Here is a 27,671-nt window from a genome sequence, read left to right on the forward strand (position 1 = left end):
TCAGAGAGGGGGTGGATTCCAGGCACCTGAAGCTTCTTCTTCTTTCACCCAACCTCTCCCCCCCCCCCCCCCCCCCTCTCTCCGCCAAGTGTCACTGGCTAACGGCCGGTACAGGGAGCTGGGTAAGGGGTGCAGCCAGTTGGCGGCTCGCTGGAAGTTAGTGTGAAGCAGGAGGAGTGGGCGCCGGGCGCGGACATTCTGGAGTCCCTGACCCAGTCCGGGGCAGAGCCTGGGCTCCTCTCAGCTGCACCGCCTCCCTCTGCCGCACCGGCTGCTCAATAGCGCCTCCTCCCGCCCTGCAGCTGCTCAGCGCCCCCGACACTCCGCCCAACCACACTGACCAGGAAGTTTGGACGTGCACAGCCTCCCGCTCCGCATGCGCTCCGGCTGCCTCTGCAGCCCGGGCTATGCGCCGCGCGGCCTCAGGGGGCGCTCTCAGGCCGCCCAGGAGAGGAGCCAGACCCTACTGTCCTCCAAGTCAAAACCCAATGGAGGAAGGGGGGCGAGGGGAAGAGACATCCAAATCTTCAGCAGTAAACCCACATCTGTAATAACGCCTGCAGAATGTTAATACACCTTTAAATATTCGATTTCAGCGTTAAGGCTCAGATTTTTTAAACCTTTATTTATTAATGTCACAAGTAGGCTTACACTGCAATGAAGTTACTGTGAAAATCCCCTAGTTGCCACGCTCTGGCACCTGTTCGGTACACTGAGGGAGAATTTAGCATGGCCAATGCAACTAACCAGTACGTCTTTTGGATTGTGGGAGGAAACCCCTGCAGACATGGGGTAAACGTGCAGACTCCACACAGACAGTGACCCAAGCCAGGAATCAAGCCCAGGTCCCTGGTGCTGTGAGGTAGCAGTGCTAACCAGTGTATCACTATGCCACCCAGATGTGAGAGGAGCACAGTCCTGCTTCCCAGTAATATTCCCTGAATCTGTCTCTTGCCAAGATCAGGGAGATGAAGCCAGCTATATGCAGATGGCAGAACAGCTGGGAGCATAGTGAACAGTGAGGGGGAAAGTGTTATAACTTCAAGAGGACAAAAATGGTTCTGGGCATGAGGAACAAAATTAGAAAATGCTGGAAAATCTCAGCAAGCCTGACAACATCTGTGGAGACAGAATAAATCCAGTGTTTTGAGTCAAGATGACCAAGGTCAGACCTGCTGGGATTTTCCAGCATTTTCTGTATCCACAGTATTTTGTTTTTATCCAGGGATGAGGAACTTCAGTTAACTAGATTGAGTGAAGAAATTGGGACTGTTTTCCTGGGAGTGGAGAAAGTTGAGAGATGGTTAGATGGAGGTATTTAAAATCATGAGAGATCTCATTAGAGCTGGCAGGGAGAAATTGTTCCCATAGGTGGCTGGATTCCGAAAGAGAGAGTGCAGACATAATTGGAAAAGAAGCAATGAAGACAGAGTCACAGAATTATTACAGCACAGCAATGAGTTGCTAGGATCAGGAGTACATAGCCTATCAGTGTGGTGGAGGTAGATTCAATCAATACATTTAAGGGGGAATTAGATTATCATCTGAAAAGGCAGAAGAAGCAGACCTACAGGGAAGAAGATACGGTAAATTTCTCATTCAGAGAGCTGGTACAGACACAATGGCTAGAATTTTCCAGCCATTCTCTCAGGATTTTCCGGTCCTGCTGACAGCAACTCCTGCCACAGGTTTCCTGGTGGGGGGTGCATAATAACATGGCAAATTCGATGAACAAACATTTTGTTTCTGTCTTCACTGTGGAAAATACAAAGAAATTCCAGTAATAGCTGTAAGTCAGGAGATGGGAGAGAGAGAGGATCTTGGTGAAATTATAATCACTAGGGAAGCTGTATTGAGCAAACTGATGGACCTGCGGGCTGACAAGTCTCTGGGCCCAGACTGACTTCATCCTGGGGTCTTAAAAGAAGTGACTAATGAGGTAGTGGATGCTTTGGTGTTAATTTTATAAAATTTGCTGGATTCTGGAAAGGTTCCATTAGAATGAAAAGGAGAAAATATAACCCCTCTGTTCAAGAAGACAAGGAGGTAGAAAACAGGAAATAATAAGCCAGTGAGGTTGATGGAAGGTGCTAGAATCAATCATTAAGGAAGTTATAGCTAGATGCTCAGAAAAACTCAAGGTAATTGGGAAGAGTCAGCACGGTTCTTAAAAAGGGAAATCATGTTTAACCTATTCGTTGCAGCTTTTGAAGGAGTGATGTGGATAGAGGGGAGCCTGTAGATGTGCTGTACTCAGATTTCCAGAAGGTTTTTGATAAACTGCCGCATTAAAGGTCATTGCAGAAAATAAAAGTTCATACTGTAGGGGGGAAACGTATTAGTGGATAGAAGTTTGGCTGGCTGACTGAAAGCAGTCTGCTTAAATGGGTCTTTTTCTGATAAGGAGTATGCAATGTGTGGAGTCTTGCAGGATCTGTGCTGGGGCATCAACTTATAACAACTTATATCAATGACTTAGATGGGGGAGCAAAGGCATGATAGCTAAATTTGCAGATAACACAAGGATAGGTAGGAAAATATGGACAGGACCCAAGGGGTTTGCAACTGAATATTGATTGATTGAGTGAGTGGGCAAAAAATGGAGTATAATGTGGAAAAATGTAAACTTGTTCTCTTTGGCAGGAAGATTAAAAAACACAGGCCAGAATTTTACCATTTCGCCTGCCATGGGAATCAGAGCGGGTGAGGGGCAGAGCTAGGGAAGGTCCGTTGACCTCAGGCGAGATTTGACTGTTCCCTGACAAATGGGGTCATAAAATCCTGCACAGTGTACTTAAATGGAGATGAATTGCAAAATACTGAAGTGCCACAGCATCTAGGTGTTCTTGTGATGAGTCATAAAAAGTTAGTATGTAAGCACAACAAGCAATTCAGTAGGCTAACATCCTCTATTGTGAGAGGGATTGAACATAAAATTAAGGATGTTACCCTTCAGTCATATAGAGCATTGCTGAGACCACTTCTCAAAAACTGTATGCAGCTTTGGTCTCCTTATTTAACAAAGGATATAAATGCATTGGAGGCAGTTCAGAGGTGGCTTTGAAAGCTGAAATGAGTGGGTTGTCTAATGAGAATTTTATAAAACCTTGGATTATTGGGTGCAAATCTGGTCACCACATTATCAGGAGGACATGATTGCGCTGGAGGGGTACAGAGGAGATTCACCAAGATGTTGCCCGGGATAGAAAATTCCAGCTTTGGATTCGCTGGATTTTTCTTTTCTGTGGAAAAAAAGAAGGCTAAGGGGATCTGATAAAGGTATACAAAAATACGAGAGGCAAAAATAGGATAGATCATAAGAATCTTTTCCCCATGGTAGAGGCATCTAAGACCATAGGGCATCAGCATAAGGGGAGGAGAAAGTGGATAGAGGGGATCTGAGGGAAAAGGTCTTTCACCCAGAGGATGGTGGAAATATGGAATATGCTGCCTGAGAAGGTGGTGGAGGCATGTAATCTCACAATTTAAGAAGCAGTTAAATTGCCAAGGCATAGACCAAGTGCTGGAAAATGGAATTAGTAGAGATTGATATTTAAATTGTTGACATAGACATGGAAGGCCAAAGGCCCTGTTTCTGTGCTGTATGCTGAAACTCTACCACCTCAACTGCCTAGAATCAGAGCAGGTGAGGGTCTGATAATGGATATCCCTGCTGACCTCAGGTGGGAATTTCCAGTCTCACATGAGCAAGGCTGTAAAATTTTGCCCTATGATTCCAAATAGATTGGACAGGCTGGGCTTGATTTTGTTGGAGTTGAGAAGAGTGAGGGGTGACTTGATTAAAATATGTAAGATCCTGATTGGTCTTGACAAGGTGGACTTGAAAAGAATGTTTCCTCTTGTGGGTGAGTCCAGAACTAGGGGGAATCCTTTTAGGACAGATATTTTTTCTCTGAGGGTTGTTGACTTCAGAACACTCTGTCTCAGAATGTGGTGGAGGTAGGTTCATTGAATACTTTAAGGAGAAGATGGATAAATTCTTGTTAGGCAAGGTAATCAAAGGTTATTGGGAGGCGAAAGGAATGTGCAACTCAAAATGCAAACAAATCAGCTATGACCTTATTGAATAGTGAAGCAGGATATAGGGGCCAGTTTTGCACATTTGTTAGTATTAGGTTAGACTTTGCGCTTTGGGTGCAATTGGGACCTGCATCCAAAATGTGTTTAAAATTGCACCGGTTAGGTTACAATTCAAGTTTCCACCAAGATTCAGTTTAATCATAAATGCAGGAGTTTTCATGAACTAGCAACAATCTGGCAGCATAATACTTTGATCATTTATATTCATTCAAGACGTATTCTCTGAAGTATTTAAGGGTAATAACTTGGCACAATTTTATTAATAATACAACTGAACATTGGTTTAATCACCAAAAATAAGCATTTTCAGTAAAGGTGTCCAGTCTTCTGTGTGTTTCCTGATTTAAAATCAATAAAAACTAAAGAACAGTCCAAAGATGTGTGGGTTAAGTTGATTGGCTATGCTAAATTGACGTTAGCGCCGGGGGATTAGCAGGGTAAATGTATGGGGTTACGGGAATAGGGCCTGGTTGGGATTGTGGTCGGTACAGACTCGATGGACCAAATGGCCTCCTTCTGTATTATAGGGATTTAATGATTCTATAAAGGATCATCGAATTGTTTACTTAGTGTGCCCTAGTCATTTTCTTAGTAAGAAAAGGAGCTTAATTTGAAGAGTAACACAATTAGCAGAACCCTGCAATTTCAACCTGGGAACATAGCCCCTTTTTGCAGGAGGTCTTAATGCAGGCAAACTGATTGTGGAAAATAAATGGAAGTGAGTTTGGGCTTCACTCACATTTAAAATTCTTCAATCTTTTGTTCTGGTCTGACTGATTTCACTTGGATTGCACTGATATTGTTAGTGGAAACAAGTGAAGAACCTATCCCTATGTGTTTTGTGCATTTCTACCCATTACTGGACATAAGGTCAAGGGCAGCATGATTAGAAAGCATCCAGCCATATGTTTCTAATGCAAGGAAAGCAGTGGGATTTATTGCTGACTGCTAGGTCAGAGCAAGAGACTGGGCTGAATATATAATGAAAAGATAAACAGGATAAATTAAAATAGAAACATTATATTAGTAGGGCATTTCAGTCAGGCAAATATAAATTGGAAATGCCCAAGAGGCCTAGAGGAAAAGGTTGCTTCATGACTTGGTGAGTCAGTTAAGTCACAGGAGGAAACTCTTAGCTTGACTCGATAATGGCAACTGATTCTGACAGTGTGCAGAAAATAGAAAACTGTGGGTGAGAATAACATCATTTTAAGGTCAAAATTATTTAGAATTTAACATTGCGAACACTCTGTCATCCTAAAAAGACCAGCTGCGAAGACATGCAGGAAGCTACATAAACAGTTTGGTTGGGTTTAGTTGAATTATTTTCTCATATCTCAAGGGAATACAAGTGAAGTACCTTAAAGGGAACTAAAGAAAATACAGGATGAATACAATAAGCAAGCATAGGTTCAAAAATACGAGTCAAATAGACAAGTCCAAATGAATGGAGATGGACGACCAGCTTCACAAAACCTGTAGAAAATGAGCTTCACTAGACTTGCAGAAAGTAAGGGAAGGGTTCCATTAGGAAGATTAAAGAAAGCTTCAAAATGTGTTAAAAGATGATCAGAGAGATGTGGAATAATTGAAAATAAATGTAACTACAGATACTACAACAATCAGTAAGAAATTCTTCCTGTATCATGGCATCAGTATCAATTGGTTGTTGAATTGAACTAACTGATACTTGATCTCAAAGGGCCAATTCAGGAGAGGCCAGAGAAATCATCCGGGAGGCATGAAGTCAATGAAGTGGCAAAGTTGCATGCAAGGAGCATGAGATTAATTAAGGCAACTGAGTAGGCATGTTTTAGTCACTAGCATATCCATGAATGTGATTTAACAATAGCTTCCAAATTTAATGCTCAACAAATGAGAATTCTGGGCTATTCACTACCCAGCCTAAAAGCTGGAATCTCGGATGCAGTAACAAAGGAAAATCTTTGTAATCTGTTAGAAAGGAAAGAAAAGATACGAGAAACATTGTAGGGAATAGAAGAAAGGAGCTACTCTAGAAGCTGAGGGACAGAGATCCCTGGGGGATGGGGTGGACAGAGAAACATTAGCTCCGTAGCTCGACACTGCAACCAAGAGAAGCTGCTAGTGAAGGCACTATCCTCATAGAATGGGAATCATACACCGAATATTACTGGATCCACAAACATTGGGGAGAAGGTGCGGAAGAAGGGAGATCCAGACACCACAGGCTACACGACTGAAGTACCAAGAAGGGCAGCATGTGACTGGCCAGAATTGACAGGATAACATGAGAGCCATTCCATGAGAGGGACGGAAGAAGGAATGTCCCTTGGTCCAGAGAATTCAGAAATGAGACCAAGTATCTGCAGCAGTCTGAGCAGCACCCAGAGAAGATTGTGCCTCTCCAGGGAGTTAGTGACAGACCAGTGCATGCTGCTGCAGGGTGACTTGTGTTTGATGTGGGTGGATACCTGACGCCAGTTGCCTGAAAGATCACCACCACATTATATTTCAAAGCACCTGGATCTTTTCAAGTATTTACTGAAGATACTGATTATTCTGCTGGATCTGGCTGTCCATTACGGTCACACACATTTTCATGGAGGAAGACATGCACTCACACATCAAGACATGGCAAAACTCACAGCCTGGATTGACCAGCAGATGCCCGCGCAATGTCTCTGGCAGCTCTGCCAGATGAGCTGCTGTTCGAACACAGGAACCTGCAACTTCAGGTGGATCTGCATGGCCTACACCTCAAGCCAGTCATCAACTTGGAGCTCAACATAGGCCTCGTTTCCATCAGTCCTTCAACTGTTAGAGCCCTTTGCTGTGAGAGTTTTTGTCAGCTGCTCCTGTGTGTCAGTGATGTGCTCACCGGATTGTGCACTCAAGCCATTTCACAAACACACTCCCACCAGGGTAAATATATCTGCACTGGTGGATGATGTGGAGAATGATGTGATGTTCCATCCTCTGATAAACAAGCCAAGCTGGAATTCAGGATTTCAGTTCTGGCTGCAACATGTCTCTTCTGGATCCTCAGCCCTGCATGGAGTAAGAAGGACAATTAGTTTCAGATTCTTTGTAATCAATCCTATCTTTCACGTGTGCATGTGCTTCCCTTGAGTCTGCAGGGCTGGCATCACTTTCACTTGACCCCAATCTCGCAATCCATCTTGGCCCTTATTCTCTGCTCCTCAGACAGTTCCAGAGGCTCCATTTCCATAATGTTAACATCTTGTGACCCATTGCCACCTGTCTTTAACCTTCCCTGGCATTAAGGGCAATCAGGAAGGTAAAGTGGGTCTCAAAACAAACATAATTTCTCTCCCTCCTTACCGGGCATCCATCAGAATCACAATGAATCCTCCCGCATATGCTTTGCACATATCCATTTACAGCAACCTAGAATCTGTTAACACGAGGTGAAGACTTATGACACATATAATGTCATTGCTCCTAGGCCATTGTTTTTACTCTCCTCCCTGTATGATCGTTCTGTCATGGGAACTCACTTATTTTGAATGCATAGCATTAATTTTATTAAATCTTTCTCAGGATGTGGGCATCATTGTTGAGGCTAGCATTTATCACCCATTCCTAATTGCCCATGAGAAAGTAATGGGGAACTGTCTCATCATAGAATCTCTGCAGTGCAGAATTAAGCCATCTGGCCGATCGAGTCTGCATCAACTCACCGACAGAGAATCCCAGGCCCTGTCCCTATAGTCACACATATTTACCCCGCTAATCCCCCTAACCTACACATTTTGGGGTACTAAGGGGCAATTGAGCAGGGCCAATCAACCTAACCTGCATGTCCTTGGAATCTGGGGGGAAACCAGAGCACCCAGAGGCAGCCCACGCAGACACCGGGAGAACACAATTGAAATTAAACTTGGCTGAGCTGATAGTTCTTTGTCCTTGGTTCGAATGTTTTAACAATACACTGAAGAGAGAACAGTCCCATTATGCTGAAGCTCACCTTTGCCCAACTATAAAAAAAGACAGAAGACATAGATTGCCTCATTAATCTAACTATAACTAACTGCATTTTCCCAAGGATTGATCATCATTAAAGACCCTGGACATATTCCCTTCCACCTTCTTCCATCGGGAAAAATATACAAAAATCTGAAGTCATACACCAACCGACTTAAGAACAGCTTCTTCCCTGCTGCTGACAGACTTTTGAATGGACCTACCTCATACCAAGTTGACCCTTCTCTACACCTTAGCTATGACTGTAACATGACATTCTGCACTCTCTCCTTTCCTTCCCTACGTGCGGTATGCTTTGTCTGTATAGTGTGCAAGAAAAAATACTTTTCCCTGTATTCTAATACATGTGACAATAATAAATCAAATCAAATAGTATGGAACTGAACTACACATCCCATAAAGATTCAGCTTTGATTCCTGGTCGTTAGCATGCCTCAGCGTAGGGAACAGCAATGTCTCTGGAATGAACCTAAAAATAGAAACCACTAAAAAGAATCAGGAATTAACAAGCAGCAGTAATATGAATTCCAAACAAAAAAATGATTCTGGAACCTCATTCATTAAACTCATTGATTATTGCAATTAAAGCAATAATTAAAAAGTCAAATTAAACAGTGTTAAAACATAGCATGTAGATTGTTCCAGAAAGGAATGTTGTCTTATTATGTTCAATTCTGATATAATTACAAGTCTTACATAAAGTTTATTGCACATTAGATGTTCATATAGTGGCAAATTAAATCCATCTGTAGCAGGGAAAGAAAAACATATCAGATTGTTCTGAATGGATAAGAAACTTACCCTGGATGATTAATTGAAATATAAGTCAAGTAGGATACTACCCGGTGTTGCAATTTGAATCAACCATGTTGCTCAATTTAATTTGTTTAAGGAGGCCAACGACTATCATAATCAGGAGGAGGTGGTGATGTAGTACAAATTTTGCTGAACTTGTAATTCAGAGACCCAGGGTAACACCCTAGGGACCAGAGTTTGAATCCCATTAAGGCAGATGATGGAATTTGAATTAAACAAAAAGTCTGGAATTACCAAGTCTGATGAAATCGTTGTAGATTTGTTTTTGTTTAAAAACCGACCTGATTCATTAATGCCCCTTTAGGGAAGAAAATCTGCCGTCCTTACCTGGTCTGACCTATACGTGACTCCAGATTCATAGGAATGTTGATGACATCTGGGGGCTAGTGCCAAAATTGGAAAAGCTGTCCCACAGATTAGACAAGCAACAGCCTGACATAGTCATACTCACAAAAACATTTGCAGATGTCGACAATATCAGTAAGTGGGACCAGCGCACAGCCCTTGAGGAAACAAAGTCTGGTCTTTTTCACATTGAAGATATCCTCCATTGCATTGTGTGGCATCACCACCATGGATGGACTTCAGATAGATCTAGCAACTCAAGACCTGTACTCAACCTCAATCGATAACCCCCATGGCTCAGCATAGATCCCACTCTACAATTACCTTAAAGCCGGGATCAACCCTGGTTCAATGAAGAGTGCAGGAGGGCATGCCAGAAGGGGTATCAGGCATATCTACACAGATGTCAGTATGCATCCAGCTTATTTCACTCAATGTGATATCAAGAAACATCTGAAGGCTCTGCAACAGCTCCAGCCCTGACAATATTCTGGTAATAGGAAAGGGAAGGGTAAAACTACAAGCTGTATAATGGTTAATTGGAACCAAAGTCGCAGGTCAGCATATGAGGAAAAGGTAGAAGTTAATAGGATGAACAAGCAGGGCCAGTCTAATGAATACAGAGGGGAAAGGAAACATAAAAAATCAAAATGTAAGGTGTCTGTAAGAGTGAAAGTTGGGGATGAGGCTGAATGTTATCAGAGATTAAAAAAGGATGTCAAGATGTGTGAATAGTGTAGTGCACAAGAAAATTCTGCAAGGGAAAGACATATTTAAAAACCCTGTACCTAAAAGCATGCAGAATTCAGAGTAAGGTTAATAAGTTGATGGCACAAATAGAGACAGGTGGGTATGATTTGGTGGAGATTACTGAAACATGATTAGAGGAGGATCTGGACTGGGAGTTGAATGTCCAAGAGCATTCAGTATTCCGAAAGGAGAAACAGGATGAAACAGGAGGTGGAATTGCTTTATTGGTTAAAGATGACATCAAGGCTATGTGAGGAAATGATACTGGCAATAAGGGCCAAAATATTGAATAGGTCTGGGTGGAAATAAAAAACAAAGGAAAAGCTCCTTATTTGAGTAATTTAAAGGCTCCCGAGCAATACTTCTAACATGGGTATAGCATAAATCAAGTAATAATAAGGGCTTGTGAGAAGGGCACAGGAGTAATCACGGGGGGTTTTAACATGTACATTAACTGGATTAATCAAATTGGCACAAGTAGCCTTGAGGGGGATTTCATAAATGAGGAATTGTTTCTTAGACCAATATGTTATGGAGCCAACCAGGGAGCAGACTATTTTAGATTTAGTTTTATGTGACAAAGAAGGATTGATAAATAGTCTTGTTGTTAAGGACCCTCTTGGAAGGAGTGATCACAGTAGGCTAGAATTTCAGATTCCGATTCAGCAAGAGTAGACCGAGTGCCATACTAGAGTTTTAATGTTGGGCAGAGGTAATTATACAGGCCTAGGAAAGAGTTGGCCCAAGTAGACTGGGCACAAATAATTGAGGGCAAGACAGTTGAGGATCAATGGCAGATGTTCAGTGAGATATTGAATATCTCTCAATTAAAGTATATTCTTGAAAGGAAGAAGAATTGTAATACAAAGAAAAATGTCCGGTGGCTAAACAAGGAAGCCAAAGGGGACATAAAGGCAAAAACTAGGGCATACCAAACTGCAAAAGCTAATGGTAAACTTTAAGGTTCAGCAAAAGGCTATTAAAAATAAAATCAAAAGAGTTAAGATGAACTACGTAAGGAAATTGGCAGGAAACATAAACACAGACACCAAAAGCTTCTATGAGTATATAAAGAGGAAGAACTTAGCTAAAGTAGATGTTGACCCTTTAGAGGACAATAATGACGAACACAGAGTTGACAGAGGCACTGAACCAATATTTTGCATCTGTCCTCATGATAGGAGATAATAAAAATTTTCCAAAAACTGCAGTCAAAGCAGAGGAACTTAGTGCAATAACCACAACTAGGAAGTGGGTATTGAATAAACTCATGGAATTAAAGGCAGATAAGTCTCCGAGACGCAATGCCTGCACCCTAGAATATTAAAGGAGGTAGCAATAGGGATAGTGGATGCATTGTTTGTAATATTTCAAAATTCTTGGATTCTGGTAAGATCCCAGTGAATTGGAAAAATGCTAAAATGATGCCCCTTTTCAAAAAGGGAGAGAGGCAAAAAGTAGGAAATCATAGGCCGGTTAGTTCGGCCTCTGTGGGGGGAAGTTGCTGGAATCAATTATTAAAGAGGAGATAACTGAACATTTGAAAGACAAAGCTCAATCCACCAGTGTAAACGTGGTTTTCTGAAGGGTTAGTCATGCTTGATAAACTTGCTTGAGTTCTTTGAGGACACAATCAGAAATGTAGATAATGGGAAATATGTGGATGTAGTATATCTAGACTTACAGAAAGCATTTGACAAGGTGCTGTATTAAAGACTGATCCAGAAGGTGAGATCACAGGGGACTGAGGGTAGAGTGGATTGGATTGAGGATTGGCCACAGAAAGCAGTGGATTGGGATAAATGGGTTTTTCTTTGGCTGGCGAAATGTAATTAGTGGGGTGCTGCAAGGTCAGTCCTCGGACCTCAATTGTTTACAACCTATATGAATATTTTGCAAGGAGGCATAGAGTATGGCACAACAAAATTTGTGGATGATACGAAAATAGGTGAAAGAGCAGGCAGTGAAGAGGAGATAAAGATTTAACAGATGGATATAGATAGGAGAATGGGTTTAATGTGGATAAGTGTGAGGTTATCCAATTTGGCCAAAAATAATAGAAAGGGAAATTAGTTTCTAAGTGGAAAGCAAATTCTGGGCAGAGAGATCTGGGTGTCTATGTTCCTGAATCGCGGAAAGTCGGTATACATGTACAGCACGTAATAAAAAAGGCAAATGGAATGTTAGCATTTATTGCAGAAGGACTGGAGTATAAAGGTTGAGAAGTGTTGTTGCAATCATATATGGTGTAGTTGAGACCACATCTGGGGTATTGTGTCCAGTTTTGGTCTCCTTATTTGAGGAAGGATGTGGTGGCATTGGAGGTAGTTCAAAGGAGATTCACCAGATTGATTCCAGGGATGAAAGGGTTGACATATGAGGATCATTAATAGTCCTATCAAGCAGCATGTGCTTAGTAATTACTTATTCACTGACACTCAGTTTGGGTTCCACTACTCAACTCTTAAGCTTATTCACCTTGGACAAAACATGGAGAACAGAGCTGAATTTCAGAGGTGAGATGGGAGTCTTTGACATCAAAGCCACATTTGAGAGTGTAGCATCAAGGAACGCTAGCAACACTGGAATCAATGGGAATTGGGGGAAAGCTCTCCTTTGCGTCAAGTCATTTCTACCACAAAGAAAGATTGTTATGGTTGTTGGAAGTCAGTCATTTCAGTTCCAGGATTTCACTACAAGGGTTCCTCAGGTCCTAGGCTCAACTATCTTCAGCTACTTCATTAATTACCTTCCTTCCACCATAAGGCCAGAGGTGGAGATGTTTGCTGACAATCGCACAACATTCAGCACCATTTGTGACTCTTCAGATATTGAAACAGTTCATGTTCAAATGCAGCAAGATCTAGACAATGCTTGGCAAACAACAGTCACACCACAAAAGTGCTAGACAATAAATATCTCCAACAAGAGAGTTTCTAACAATTAACCCTTAATGCCACATTCAGTGGCATTACCAGCGCTGAATCTCCCACAATCGACATCCTGCGGGTTACCATTCTCAGAAACAAACTAGACTAGTCATATAAAAAATGTGGCTACAAGAGCTGGGAATCCTGCAGTGAGTAACTCATCTCCTGACTCCCAAAACCCTGTCCACAATCTATAAGCCAGAAGCGTGATGGAATACTCTACACATATTCTCCATGCCAACCTATGATCCATCTACCCACCCTCCATGGCCTCTTATATCATCCATGACAACCTAAACCCACCTGCCCAACCCCAATCATCCCTCATACCTTCCATTCCAAGACATGCTCAACCATCTATTCCCAAGGTCTCTTATTTGCTCAATGCCATCTCATGTCCGTGCACATCCTAGGACTCTCTATAGTGCCTGTGCCAGCTTAATGCCAAGTAATGACCCATGCCCTTCACCCACTATCCTTTTCCCTTACACCTACCATGCCAATTCATTCAGTCTGCACCATGGGTAGACTTGAGGAGCATGCTGAGATTAAATAAAGTTCTATGTGTCTATTGCAGACTTTATTTTTAAAAATACACTCTCATTCATTAAAAATAAATTATTAAATTTACATTCCTTCAACTACATAAACCCATTTAAGAATAAACATTTCAATCAAGTGGATAATTCCTTATAAAAACAAGCATTGGAATTGGTAATGACACATCAAAGAGTCAATAACCATTTGGAGCTGCCAATCAAACTGTGATATGGAGATGCTAGTGTTGGACTGGGGTCGACAAAATGAGAGTTCACACACACCAGGTTATAGGCCAACAGGTTTATTTGAAATCACAAGCTTTCAGAGTGCTGCTCCTTCATCAGGTGAAGTGAAGCGAGGTGCGCAGGCATAGAATATATAGTGACGGTAGCCCGACACTAACAGGGTAAGAGTCTCAAAAGATAAGTGCAGACAATGTAGGCCAGCTGAATAACAAGTCTTTACAATAATCACAAGTGCTAATAGGTAAATGCAAGCAGTTACTTATAATCAGTATGTGTAAATTACTTTACACATGTTCTACTTCAACTGATAAAGGAGCAGCACTTCGAAAGCTTGTGATTTCAAATAAACTTATTGCACTACAACCTAATGTCGTGTGACCTCTCAACTAATCAAACTGTGAAATGGCAGGCATCCTGTTGTGATAAGTGGAAGGTTGTGAAATCAACCATGTATCACTAATCCAGCAATGGCAACCCTTAGGTTTATGTCAGCAGACAAAGTGAATTGGCGCACAGTGATTTTTTTGTTTCACACTCCAGACATTTTTTTTCAAAGATTCAGAAGGCAGCAGTTTTAAATGCCTTGAAGGCTTGACAGTTGCTTTTGATAGTTTTTGACACTTTTGACAGTCACGTTTGATGTTTTAGTTTGACACTTTTGACAGTTAATGAGTTTATACACTATTTACACATATACGTAACAACCCAGAAGCACTCCTTACCTGCCCCCCCCACCCCCCCGCCCACCAAATGGCACCAAACCTCTCATAGGTAACCTTGAACTGTATTCAAAGGGGTATCTCTCCAAAAGGGTACCCCACCTTTCCAAAGTATTCCACAAAGTTCAGGCTTGTTCTTATCAGGTCTAATTTACACATATCATGTTTTACGCACCTGCGTCACCAAACTTAGATACCACAGAATCATTACAGCACAGAAGGAGGCCATTTGGCCCAACATGTCTGCACCAGCTCTCCAAATGAGCTTCATGACTTAGTGTCATTCCCCTGCCTTTTCCCCATGGCCCTGCAAATTTCTTTTAACAGCAGTTATTGCCCATCCCTAATTACGTTTGAACTGAATGGCTTGCTAGGTCATTTCAGAAGGCATTTAAGAGTCAACCACATTACTGGGGTCATATGTAGTTTTGACCAGAGGATGGTAGATTCCCTTTCTCCCTACAGAACATAGTGAATCCAATATGTATTTAAAAAATTGATGACAATGGTTTCATGGTTATCATTAGAAAAGGCCAGTTCCTTGAATGAATGGAGGCAGCTGCTGATTTATATGGGCAGCTGTCTCTGTGAAATGTGCATGTGAAAATCCCCTATGAAAATGGTAGATCATAGAATGCCTACAGTGCAGGAGTCCATTTAGCCCATTGAGCCTGCACCAACAACAATGCCAGCCAGGCCCTGTTCTTGTAACTCCGTGTATTTACCCTGCTAAAACCCTCTGACAGTAAGGGGCAAATTTAGCATGGCCAATCCACCTAACCCCCACATTTTTGGACTGTGGGAGGAAACACAGCCCAAAGATGTGCAGTTGGAGGAGGGAACGTGCAAATTTCACCCAGCCAGTCACCTGAGGCCTGATTTGAACCTGGGACCCTGGTGCTGTGTGGTAGCAGTGCTAATTACTGTGCTAACCTACAATTTTGAGTGGGAGGGATTTTGGTCTCTTCCACTACTTTCACAATGATGGAGATGCTCACCAGGTCAATGCGTTCTCCAAAAATCCTCTATAAAATGGTTTATTTCAGCATTGTCGCAGTTTAATGCCAAAAATACAAACGTTGGAATGAATTTTTCCTTCTAAATTCTCTGAAGACCGATACTTATGCAGGATTGGAAAAAAAAGGATGTTTGTGGAGAAGTTTGATACTGAGCTCAGACATAAGTTTGTTAGTCAGTTATTGTCAATCAGCCAAATGCAAATCATGGCAAATGACCACCTGTTCAATGTAGTGGTCTTCTGAAACCCTAATGTGTGAAAATCCTCTCAGTTGCATCAATGATGTTGGTAAATAATAGTCCTGGGAATATTATGTATAAAATGTGAATTTGAGGCAAGGGATTCACTAGCCTCTTCCAGAGAGGAATTTGGATATAATGTTCGAACTGATGTCATAGAAAAATGGGAAATCAGGCAAAGGGTGAGAGGATTCTTTCTTTTAAAAGTTAGTAGCAGCTAGTTTCAGGGAATGCTTAATGTTAATGTAATCTCTGAACTGAATTAAAGTTGTGTGCTTTGTTACTTCAGTTTTATAAGGAGTGATATGAAGTATAATCAATTGTACTGAGAGCTGTGTTCTGCTCAGTCGTATATCATTTGTAAAATATACAAGTCCCTTATGTTATAATTGGCCTCCTTTTTGGAGAGTATTAGTGTACCTGCTGGAAGGTAAGAAAAACATAGATGTGTACATGTGCAGCATGATTGTATCCAAGAAAGGACCTCATCCAAAGAGTCCTCGGATTATTCTATCATATCATTAGATGCAGGGCAAGAAAGATAATCTTGTAATCAAGGAATGGTGGATACATGTCCAGTGATACTGAATCCTGAGGATGTACAGTGCAATCCTAATATTTATAAGATACCTACAGGCTGCAAAATAGAGAAACAAGAGTTAAATAGGAGCCAAGATGGAGAGAGGATGATGGGAGGGGTCAAGGAATTAGGAGGAATGTGGTGAGGATTATGTTTAGAAGGAGAAGGGGAGATCACACATTGGGGACAGAGGAAGGATGAGATGGAGAAGGAAGGATAGTTAAGAGGGAGAGAATTCCATATACCTTTTCAACAAACCTTACAATTTGTCCTTTCCCTTTAAAGACTTGTTAGTGTAAACTCCTCAAGTCCTTCTGATACTGCACTGCTTTAAAATTGTACCTTTAAGTTATATTGCCTCCCTTACTCATGTCAAAATTAATCACTTCATACTTCTTAGTGTTAAATTTCATTTCTTTTCTTTCATGAGATGTGAGCAACTGTGGCTGAGCCAGCATTTGTCGCCCATCACTACTTACCCTTAGGGAGGTGGTGAGCCACCATTTGAAATCAATCAGCACTACTGATGTAAATACATGTGTGGGTACGCATTGCAGTTAGGAAGAGACTTCCAGGTTTTTTTGATAACTGACAGTAAAGGAGTAGTGATATAGTTCCAAGTCAGGATGGTGTGTGGCTTTGAGGGCAATTTGCAGGGGTGGCACGGTGGCACAGTGGTTAGCACTGCTGCCCCACAGCTCCAGGGACCTGGGTTCAATTCTGGCCTTGGGTGATTGTCTGTATGGAGTTTGCACATTCTCCCCATGTCTGCATGAGTTTCCTCCCACACACCAAAGATGTGCATGTTAGCTTGATTGGCCGTGGTAAATTGTCCCATTGTGTCAGTGGATTAGCAGGGTAAATATATGGGATCACGGAGAGAGTGTGGGATTGATGTCCGTGCAGACCTAATGGGCCAAATGGCCTTCTTCTGCAAGGATTCGATGATTCTATGAAGTGGTGGTGTTCCCATACATCTCTTGATCTTGTCTGTCTGGGTGGTGGGGTTCCCAGGTTTTTTAAGGTGTTATCAGAGGAGATTTGACTTGGTGCTGCTGTGAATATTGTGTTTGATGCACATTGCTGACACTGTGTACCAATGGTGGAGTGAGTGAAAATGGTGGGTGTGGACTGATCAAGCTGGTTGCTTTACGCTGGATGATATCGAGCTTCTTAAATATTGTTGGAGCCGTACTCATCCAGGCACGTGGAGAATATTCCATCGCACTCCTGACTTGTGCCTTGTAGATGGTGGACAGATTTTGGGGAGTCAGGAGGTGAGTTACTTACTGAAGAATTCCTTGCCTCTGACTTATCTCTGACTTCAAGTATTTATAGGGCTGGTCCAGTTCAATTTTTGATCCAGGGTAATGCTGTTGAATGTGAAGGGGAGGTGGTTAGATTCTGTTGGTTGAAGATAATAATTATCTGGTAATTGTGTGGCACAGGTGTTACCTGCCATTCATCTGCTCAAGTCTGAATGCTCTCCAGCTCTTCCTTTTTTTGAAGACAGACTACTTCCTTGAGGAGTTGAGAATGCTACTGAACATTATGCTTTTCACCAATGAAAATCCCCACTTTTGTCATCAGGATTGAGGAATGCAGCTGAAAATGATTGAACCTCAGACACTACACTGAGGAATTCCTCCATCGATTCCCTCGAATTGAGGAGATTATCCTCCAAAAACCACAAACCTTTGTTCTGGGTATGACTCCAACCAGTGGAAGGTTTTCCTCATTTGTCATGTGTCCATTCAATTCATCAGCCAGTGTATGTCCTCCTGATTATTATTTTTCTCATGTTTACTATTTTATCAATTTTGTGTCATATGCAAATTTTGAAATTATGCTATGTGTACTTAAGTCCAGTTCATTAATATATATCAAAAAGAGCACTGTCCCCAACCCTGAATCCTGGGGGACACCGTCTTCCCTTTCTGAACCATGCTGTCTTATTGGTGACCCCTCTGTCCTCAGGCACCACTCCAGTCTCTAAGGAGAATTGGAAGATTGTGGTCAGTGACTCTGTAATTCCACCCCTACTTCCTACAGCAACCTAGGGTACATTCCATCCAGAGGGTGACTTTTCAACTTTGAGCGCTGTTAGTTCCCCTTCTTACTCAATGTTTCCTATCCAATTTTTCTACTAGCTTGTTTTCATATATATTTTTACATTTTTTGTGCATGTGTATACACTGTTACTTAGTTGTGAGTCTTCAGTGGGATCTGAGTCCAAGTAATCAAAGTGGAATCATATAATCATAGAATACTAAAGTGCAGAAGGAGGCCATTCGGCCCATTGAGTCTGCACCAATCACAATCCCACCAAGCCCTATCCCCATAACCCCATGCATTTACCCTAACTTTGACACTAATCGCCAATCCACCTAATCCATATGTCCTTGGATTGGGTCTTATGTAACTGTAGGGTCAGGGAGGGGAAGCAACCATGTGTGTGTAGCAACAGCAAAGTGTGGATGGCGTCCATTCAGCAAATGCACAATCATTGACATGGCTAGGGGCTACACAACGAAGTGGGCTAACCCAGAGGAGTGTGACAGTACTTGCTGCGGTCAGGATCTGTCAGCTTTTCCAAGAGGAACAACTTATGCGCTAGGTCTGCAGGACTTTCTTTTTCTTACGTTCTCTGCCCAAACATGCTTGGTGATTATTTGCCAAACTATGGGTAAGTGCCCTGATTTTTTTTGTTATTGTTAGGGTGACAAGGTAGATCCTGAGACTGTCTCAGCTGGAACAGGAGTCAAACCCCGTGCTGTTAATATTAATCAGATCCACATGCTAGCTGTCCAGCCAACGAGCTACCTGCTCCCCATGTAGGGTGTTAAAGATGAATAAATACAAGCTTAAAAGCCTTGACAGGTACAAGGATTGTTCCTGGAGATCTTAAAATGAACCAAACAACAGGGAATGGGCTGATTTCTCATTTTCCCACAGGATAATCAAGGCTTGAAGTGTCTAAGACAGAAAAATGTGAAAAGTTTGTTAAGAAAAAGATTAAGTTTAAACTTAGCCAAGGGAAAAGACAAGATGACAAAAAGAGGCTTTAAAAATTTTCAGAGACAGTCTACAAAAAGGCGCAGATAAGGCACTAAGCCCCCAAGTGCTCAGTTTATGCAATTACAGTGTGATGAAGTTGCATAAAGGTCATTTGAAATTTTGGCAAAGGAATTTATAATGATATAAAAGTGAGACAAAAGGTCAGACAAAATTATGGTAACACCACATAAAGTGGTACAAAACAAACCGCAGATAATTGTAAGATTTTTAATATATTAGATATATACATTTAAATGATGGAGTAAAACCTCTCAGTAGAATCAATAATATTTGTAACGATAATACAAATAGTAAAAGTTTATATTTATATAGTGACCTTCATGAACTCAGAATGTCCCTAGGTACATTACAGTTAATGATGTGCTCTTTGAAATATACTCACTGTTGTAACTGCAGGGGAACACAGTGGACAATTTGGGGAAACAAACCAACAAGATCCCACCAACAGCATATTATCTGAAAATTTATTGCATGACACTCATCATGGATTGATATTAAGACAGGCAATAATGTCATATCAGGTATTGATAAACAATTGCTGGAAATGTTCAGCAGGTCAGACAGCATCTATGGAGAGGAAGGTGTTAACATTTCAGGTCACTAACCTTAGTTCAGAACAGGTCTATCAGCTTCTGATGAAAGGTCATTGATCTGAAACATTAACTTTTTCTCACCACAGATGCTGCCTGACCTACTAAGCATTTCCAGCATCTTTTGTTTTTATTTCAATTTTTCAGCATCTGTCACAGTTTGCTTTTGTAATATTGAAAATATTTTGTATTTTGTAATATTGAACCAAGAAGCTCTGGGTTCAGGTCTCATCCTAGGACCTGATGACCAAGGAAGGTGTGTTCATAATGCAGCCAACAGGTTGAATATTAACTGCAAAATCCTTCTAAATATGCAAATGGTTGGTGGTCAGAATGGGAGAGATTCCTGGTCATCCATATTTGATGTGGAGTGGTCCCCGTCAAGGTATAAGCCCCTGGTGACCAGCTAGCAACCTGTTCAAAGAGAAAAAAATCACGATAGGAGCAGATGAAAGACTGCCAACAATAGGTAAAAAGACAAAGATAAACCCTGATTGTTATTTTGAATTTGGACAACAAATTAGATATAGATGAATGAGACATAAGACTCCCTATGTCCACATTGTAATTCAGCTTCCAGCTTTGAGAAGAGGTTATTCTACTTTATACAAAAGAATGCCCTCAGGAAAGAGGGACAAAAGGAAATTAAATTTTATGTGAAGAACACAGGCCAAAGTGCAGCAGTGGAGATGAGTACTGCAACGACAGCAACTTTATATTGCCTTTAACAGCCGTCCCATATTATGTCATAGGAACATCATCAAACAAAACTTGAAGCAAAGTTACATAAGAAGACATTGGAACGGGTGGTTGAAGCAGTAGGCTGTAAGGAGTATCTTAAGGGACAAGAGAGAGGTAAAAAGGCAGAGAGATTTCAAGCTGATCTTCCAGACCTGAGGACTCAAGCAGATGAAAGCATCGTTTGCAATGATGGAACAATTAAATATTGAAATGTGCAAGAGGCAGGGATCCCAGTCGGTTGCGAGACTGGGGAATGTCAGTGATAGGTAAGAGTGAGGCCACTGAGGGATTTGAAAACTGAGGTAAAAAATTTAAAATCAAGCCCTGCTCTTTGAGCCTCTCTTGATTTTTTTAAATGAAGGCTCAAAAGAGTTTGAGCTCAAATATCATACAGACGCTACCACCTTCACCAGCAGAATCTGCTGCTCCATTTGGCCATGAAAGATGGCAGGCTTATTCTTCTGCTATTGTACAATCTCGTTATACAGGTAGCTCATTGTACAAGCTTAGTAACTTGTTAACTGGTGATTTAAAAATGGTGGGTGGGTTTCTGATGTAAGTGCCAGTTCACCTTGCATAATATTTGAGACTGGCGTGATGATCTAATCTTGTCGATCTGAATCATCACATCCCATGTTCCATTGCTGTAGGGGCGTGACCCACCCAATTTGTAACCATAAAATTCAGCCCAAGTTTACTTTCGGAATGACATGAAACTCTTTTATATATTGTCAGAATATATAAAGATCACAATGTGATCTTTAAGCATCAGGCTTCCTTCATATAATATATTTTTGGAAAGGATGGCAAAATTATTGTCAGTGTTTCCAGGTGTTCATACCACCAGTAAGGAAGTCAACTATCCTACTTCAGGTACTTGTGTCATCGCACTATGAGGCTCTGTTGAGTTGCCCAATTCTTAATCTGGCAAAGATAACATAAAAAAGTCTGGAGTGCAGTGTTTCAGTATAAACCATTTTCCATTAAGAGGCACCATGTGTTGTTTATAGAAGGGACACTAAACATGCCACTGTCGCTTCATTCTTCTCAGCCTCCTCTCAGTGCAAGCAGGCATTGAAGATGAAATGCAGCATCAACTCCAATGTGCCAGTGCTGTCTTCCGACACCTGAAGAAACATGCACAATGTACAACGGACACCTTGAATCCTTGGAGAGATATCACAATCATTGCCTCTGCAAAATCCTGTAAATCCATTGGCAGGATAGGCTTACCAACGTGAGCATCCTCTCCCAGGCCAATATCCCCAGCATCAAGGCACAGGGCACGCTCGACCAGCTCGATGGGCAGGCCACATTGTCCACATGCCTGATACAAGACTCCCAAACAAGTGCCCTAATCCGAGCTCCACAATGGCAAGTGATCAATAAGAATGCAGAGAAAATGCTATAAGGATACCCTGAAAGCCTCTTTAAATAAATGCAACATCCCCATTGACATGTGAGAAACGCTTGCCTTAGCTCGCACAAACTGGAGAAGAAGCATCCTCAAAGGTGCCAATCACCTTGAGCATCAGTGGATGCAGCATGTGGAGGCCAAGTGTAAATAGCGGAAAGAGGGCACAGAATCTAAAGCATCCCATTCACCCACCTCATCAAACACCACCTGCCAAACCTGTGGCAGAGTGTGCGGCCCCAGGATTGGACTATTCAGCCACCACAGAACCCATCTCCCCGGAGTGAAAGCAAATCATCCTCGACCATGAGGGACTGCCAAAAAAGAAAAAAGTTACTTCACTGTAGGTCAGTGTCATTTCTACCCAACTTACGTTCTAATTCCTAAAGCTAATGTTAAAAGAAATTCTCATCAGTTATTGTAGCAACTGACAAATTTTAACTTCCCACTCATTTTTTTGCCAGTAATCTTCCATTTCATGCATACAGCTTTGAAAGCCACGTCAGAAAATACAATTTCCATTTCCGATCAAGGATGTCCTTTGATGTAACATCCATTGTTCTTCTTGGCAGGCATTTTTAAAAACAGAATTAGTATTCTTTTATGACCATGGACGCCAGAAGTTATTTCAAAGTAGTGCATCGTTGTTAATTGCTATAGTATTTTTTAAATCACTGCCTCAATGGAATAACTATAATTATATAAAAATAACTTCTTCCAAGGTACATCAGAGGTAAGTGAATTTGTAATCAAATCAAATTTTTGATTTTTCCTTTCCTTTACCTTATTTAAAAGCAGTACATCCAAAAATGTAAAAAACAGAATTCATTTATTTTCTATTTTTTTATTAACAGAATCTTCTATGGAGTTTATGTTTTTTTTCATGTGTTCAAGGTGATAAGATTCCTCCAAACCATCACAATGGAATTGATGCATCATATGTCTTGACAGGACAGCTTCTTCTAAACAAAAAGGGGAGTGACATTTATCAAGTTGTTTCCAGATATAGGCTTCCAGATATTTCTCAGTAGATCAACATGTCACATGCATCTTGATTTTTTTATAGTTTGGATCAGATTTGGCTGAAGAACCAACCATTGGAAACAGTTTGTCAAGGACATTTTTATATGTGGCTTTCACTTCATAGAGCCACAGAGTTCACATGGCACAGAAGGAGGCAATTTGGCCGATCGAGTCCATGCTGGCTGTTCATAGAACAATCCAATCAGTCCCATTCTCCCTTTCTATCCTCATAGACCTGCATGTTTATTTTCCTCAAGCGCCCATTCAATTTCCTTTTAAGGTTATTTATCATTTCTATTTCCATCACCCTTGTAGTCAGCAAGTTCCAGTTCATTGCTTAAAGGAGCTTTTCCTCACATACCCCATGTATCTCTTGTCAAAAGCCTTAAATCTGTGATCATTAGCCCTTGCACCATCAGCTAATGGGAACAACTTTTCTTTGTCAACTGTAGCTAACTTGTCATAATCTTGCACACATTAAGCAAGTCTCTGCTTAACCTCCTTTGTTCTGAAGAGAACAATCCCAGCTTCTCTAACCTTTTAGCTAAAATCCTTCAACCCTGAAACTAACCTGACAAACCTATACTGTACCCTCTCACAAACACTCCCATCTTTCCTAAACTGTGTTGACCAGAACTGGTCACAATTCTGTGGTTTGGTCTAACCAAAGGTTTACAAAGTTCAACATAATTGTCCCTGCTTTTGTACTCAATACCATTCCCCTCGCCAAGTCCCATTGGCTTTGCTAATTACTCTCTCAATATGCCCTGCCACATTCAAGTAAAGTTAAAGTTTATTTATTAGCCACAAGTAATGCTTACATTACCATTGAAATTCCCTTAGTCCGGCTCCTGTTCGGGTCAATGCACCTAACCAGTATGTCCTTCAGAATGTGGGAGGAAACCGGAGCACCTGGAGGAAACCCATGCAGACATGGGGAGACCACACAAACTCCAAGCAGTGACTCAATTCGGGAATTGAATCTGGGTCCCTGGTGCTGTGAAACAGCAGTACTAACCTCTGTACAACCGTGCCGCCCTTTGAAGATTCATAGATATATATGCACATGAACGCCTAGTTCTCACTGTCCCTGCACATTCTTCAGAACTGTACTGATGAGCCTATATTGCCTTTCCCTATCTATTCCTTCTGCCAAGATGTATTACCTCACACTACTCTATTAAATTCCATCAGGCACTTGACTGCCCATTCTGCTAACCTATCTACGTCCTCTTGCAGTTGATTTGTATCATCTTCACTGTTTGATAGACCTCCAGATTTGGTATCATTGGCAAATTTTAAAATTTGACCCTGCAGTACAATATCCAAGTCATTTATATATATGTGAACAAAGCAATGGTCCTACTACTGACCCTTGGGGAACACTATTGTCAACAAGCCTGAGAAAGAACCATATACCATGATTTGTGATCTTCTGTCCTTAAGCCCAAACAAACAGTAGGAAATGCCACAGGAAAAATATTGAATATTGTTTGTTCAGACTGATTTTTTAAAGATCAGAAAAGATGGATTTGGTTATACTGACAAATAAAAACACAATAAAAGCAAGGGCAGTGGAAGATGAGAAGAGAATGGGTCTCAATGATGGGGAGGGGTGGGGGGAGGCAGCTCAGTAGTGGTGTTTGTTGGTGAAGTTTCTCCAAAACAAACAGAATGCGTGTTATTTTCTGTAATTAATGACTTGATAACTAATTTACACCCTCAAGATGAGCACGTCTCAAATTCCTGACATTGTGTCAGCAGGTTTTTAATTAATTATGCTTATTATTCTCTGTAATTAATCATCTATTGACACAATTACATGAATTGCAAATGTGCGCATCCTGAGAGGGCAAATTAATTATCAGGTTATTAATAATAAGCAGCTTATTTTTTCCAAAAGAACACTTTTACCTCCACGTGTTTGCATGTTTTATATGATTGTAGCTTAACTGGTGTTGCATGTGGGTGTCAAGACAAAGTGCATCTTTCACTGGAACAGGGTAAGAGGACAGGATTTAAGTAGGGCAGTGTGGACAGATCTAATTCAATTACCATTTTAAAGTAATCTATTCTGTTGTTAGTTTATATTACATGTAATTAATCAGAAAATGATACAGTAATTTGGGAAGCTGAACTGCTGGGAGATTTAAACATATGGTACTATAGCATCACCATTAGCAGGAGAGTGGAAGTACAACATGATAAATGCAGTTTGAAAGTGAGCCAAAAAATTACAATGTGACAATGGAAAACTGAGTTTCTTCGAATGAGCTGAGAATTGTCTACGTTTGTGTTGCTGGTTTGAAAAAATGAATTGTTGATTTAATTTATATTTGTTGACACTTGTTTCATGTCATAAAGCAGTAGGTTTTTAGTTGCCACAATCTTGACAGTGATTGACTAGATTTTAGCAGAAATTATCATTTATACCTAATATTTATAATCACTAGGGGGCTACAGGGCTAGGGTGGGTGAAAGGATTTGGGTAAGATATTCGTTAGGCCAAACGGCCTCCTTCTGCACTGTGTTAAAATGTAACCAATGATAACATTGAATCTGTTATAATGTAACCAATGGTAACATGTTGTGAGGGTCAGCTGATCAGCTGACCTGGTAGACAATGTAACCAATCACAAATTGACCAAAAAAAAGGGCAGCACAGTGGCATAGTGGTTAGCACTGTTGCCTCACAGTGTCAGGGACCTGGGTTCAATTTCGGCCTTAGGTCACTGTTTGTGTGGAATTTGCACATTCTCCGTGTCTGCATAGGTTTCTTCCGAGTGCTCCGGTTTTCTCTCACACTCAAAAAATGAGGCTAAATTGACCATTAGTGTCAGGAGATTAGCAGGGTAAATACACGGGGTTATGTGGATAGGGTCTGGGTGGAATTGTTGTCGGTGCAGGCTCGATGGGTGGAATGGTCTCCTTCTGCACTGTAGGGATTCTCTGATTCTATGAAAATGATGTGGTCAGTATAAATAGAAACAGTTGGGAATTACAGGGTGCTTGCATGGCCCAGATGTGGCCTCAAGTGTTGCAGTAATTAAGTTTCTTTGATTAAATCTTTTCCTTTGATTTACTTGCGAAGTAAGTTTTTTTATTGCTTACAACTGAAGAATTCCTTCTGTCGGATGAACATACTGTAGGGATTATATGATTCTATAATACTATAATTTCCCATACCTATTTTACCAAGAACAAACTTTCAATTATATAACGCATCTCATAGCAATTAAAAACAAATGAATTACTGTTGAAGTATTGTTACTATAGCTTGGTTGGGAAATACTGCAACCATTTTCTGCACTACAGAGTCCAACAAACATCAACTGAGATGAATGGCATAATTCTGTTTTGATTGAGAGCTGAATGTTGGCCAGTAGAAGCTCCAACTCTTCTTTGAACAATGTTAAAGGATCTTTCACAATACCCTGAACAGGCAGAGAGGGCATTGTTTTGATGACCAAATCATCACAATGTTGATATTCCTCATCCTCCAGTGTTACATTTCCACCACAACTGACTGGACAAACGATTAGAATATTTTTCAGCGAACAAAGCCGTGTAATGCTGCAAATAATAGATAGTAATGAAAAAATTTCAATTGCAAATATCTGTGGGAATTTCAAACTTCAGGTCATAAAATTTTTAAGTGTAATGCTAACTACAGTTAAAAATAATAACCTCATTTATCTCTAATACTGGTAAATTATTTGCTTTCAAATAATTATAGAAGCCACATTTTATCTATGTTGACTCTATCTCTGACTTTTATCTCTGTGAGCTAAATATAGACTGGGAAAGGAATAGTGCCAAGCGGGGGCAAGAGTTCCTGGAATGTATTCAAGATCATTTTCTGCAGTTGTATGTTTCCGGTTCAATTAGAGGGAAGGCATTCTTGGACCTGATTCTGGGAATAATGGCTCAAGTCGATCAAGTATCAGTGTGAGAGCATTTAGGGACAGTGACCATTGTATCGTAAGGTTTAGGCACACAGATGGCAGATGAAGTTCAATGAGGGGAAGTGTGAAGTGATTCATTGTGGCAGGAAAAATATGGAGAGACAATATAAAAAAAGGGGAAAAACTCTAAAGGAGATGCAGGAGCAGTGGGGCTGTGGCGTATATGTATATAAGTCAATGAAGAGGAGAGAGCAATTAATAAAACATATTATATTTAAGACTTTATTAATAGGGGCATTAAGTATAATAGTAAGGATGTCATGTTGACATTATGTAAGACATTAGCTTTTAGTCCTCATCTAGAGTACTGTGTCCAGTTCTGGGCACCATGTTTTAGGAAAGTTCTGAAAGCATTGGAGGGAGGACAGAGAAGATTCACAAGAATGATTCCAGGGATAAAGAATTGTAGCTATGGGGATAGATTGGAGAGGTTGGGACTGTTTTCCTTGCAGAAAAAATGGCTGAGACTTGATAGAGGTATTCAAAATCCTAAGGGCTCTGGACAGGTAAATAGTGAGAAATTATTCCCATTCAAGGGAGCATCAAGAATTAGAGGGTACAGATTCAAAATCATTGGCAAAAGGAGCAGT

At 41.0% G+C, this 27,671-nt stretch overlaps 1 long non-coding RNA gene across 1 annotated transcript in view; it reads right to left on the minus strand.

Moving 5' to 3' along the window:
• Positions 1-19,595: 19,595 nt before the first annotated feature.
• Positions 19,596-27,671, minus strand: part of LOC145344020 (uncharacterized) — a 45,678-nt gene continuing 37,602 nt past the window's right edge. The window contains exons 2-4 of the long non-coding RNA XR_013886828.1: positions 22,877-23,055; positions 22,289-22,407; positions 19,596-20,352 (exon numbers count right to left, since the gene is read on the minus strand). This is a non-coding gene — a long non-coding RNA (uncharacterized LOC145344020). The remainder of the gene's footprint in view (positions 20,353-22,288; positions 22,408-22,876; positions 23,056-27,671) is intronic.

Source organism: Carcharhinus amblyrhynchos, chromosome 1 (assembly GCF_965287045.1).
Source record: "Carcharhinus amblyrhynchos chromosome 1, sCarAmb.v2.hapA, whole genome shotgun sequence".
Taxonomy (NCBI): domain Eukaryota; kingdom Metazoa; phylum Chordata; class Chondrichthyes; order Carcharhiniformes; family Carcharhinidae; genus Carcharhinus; species Carcharhinus amblyrhynchos.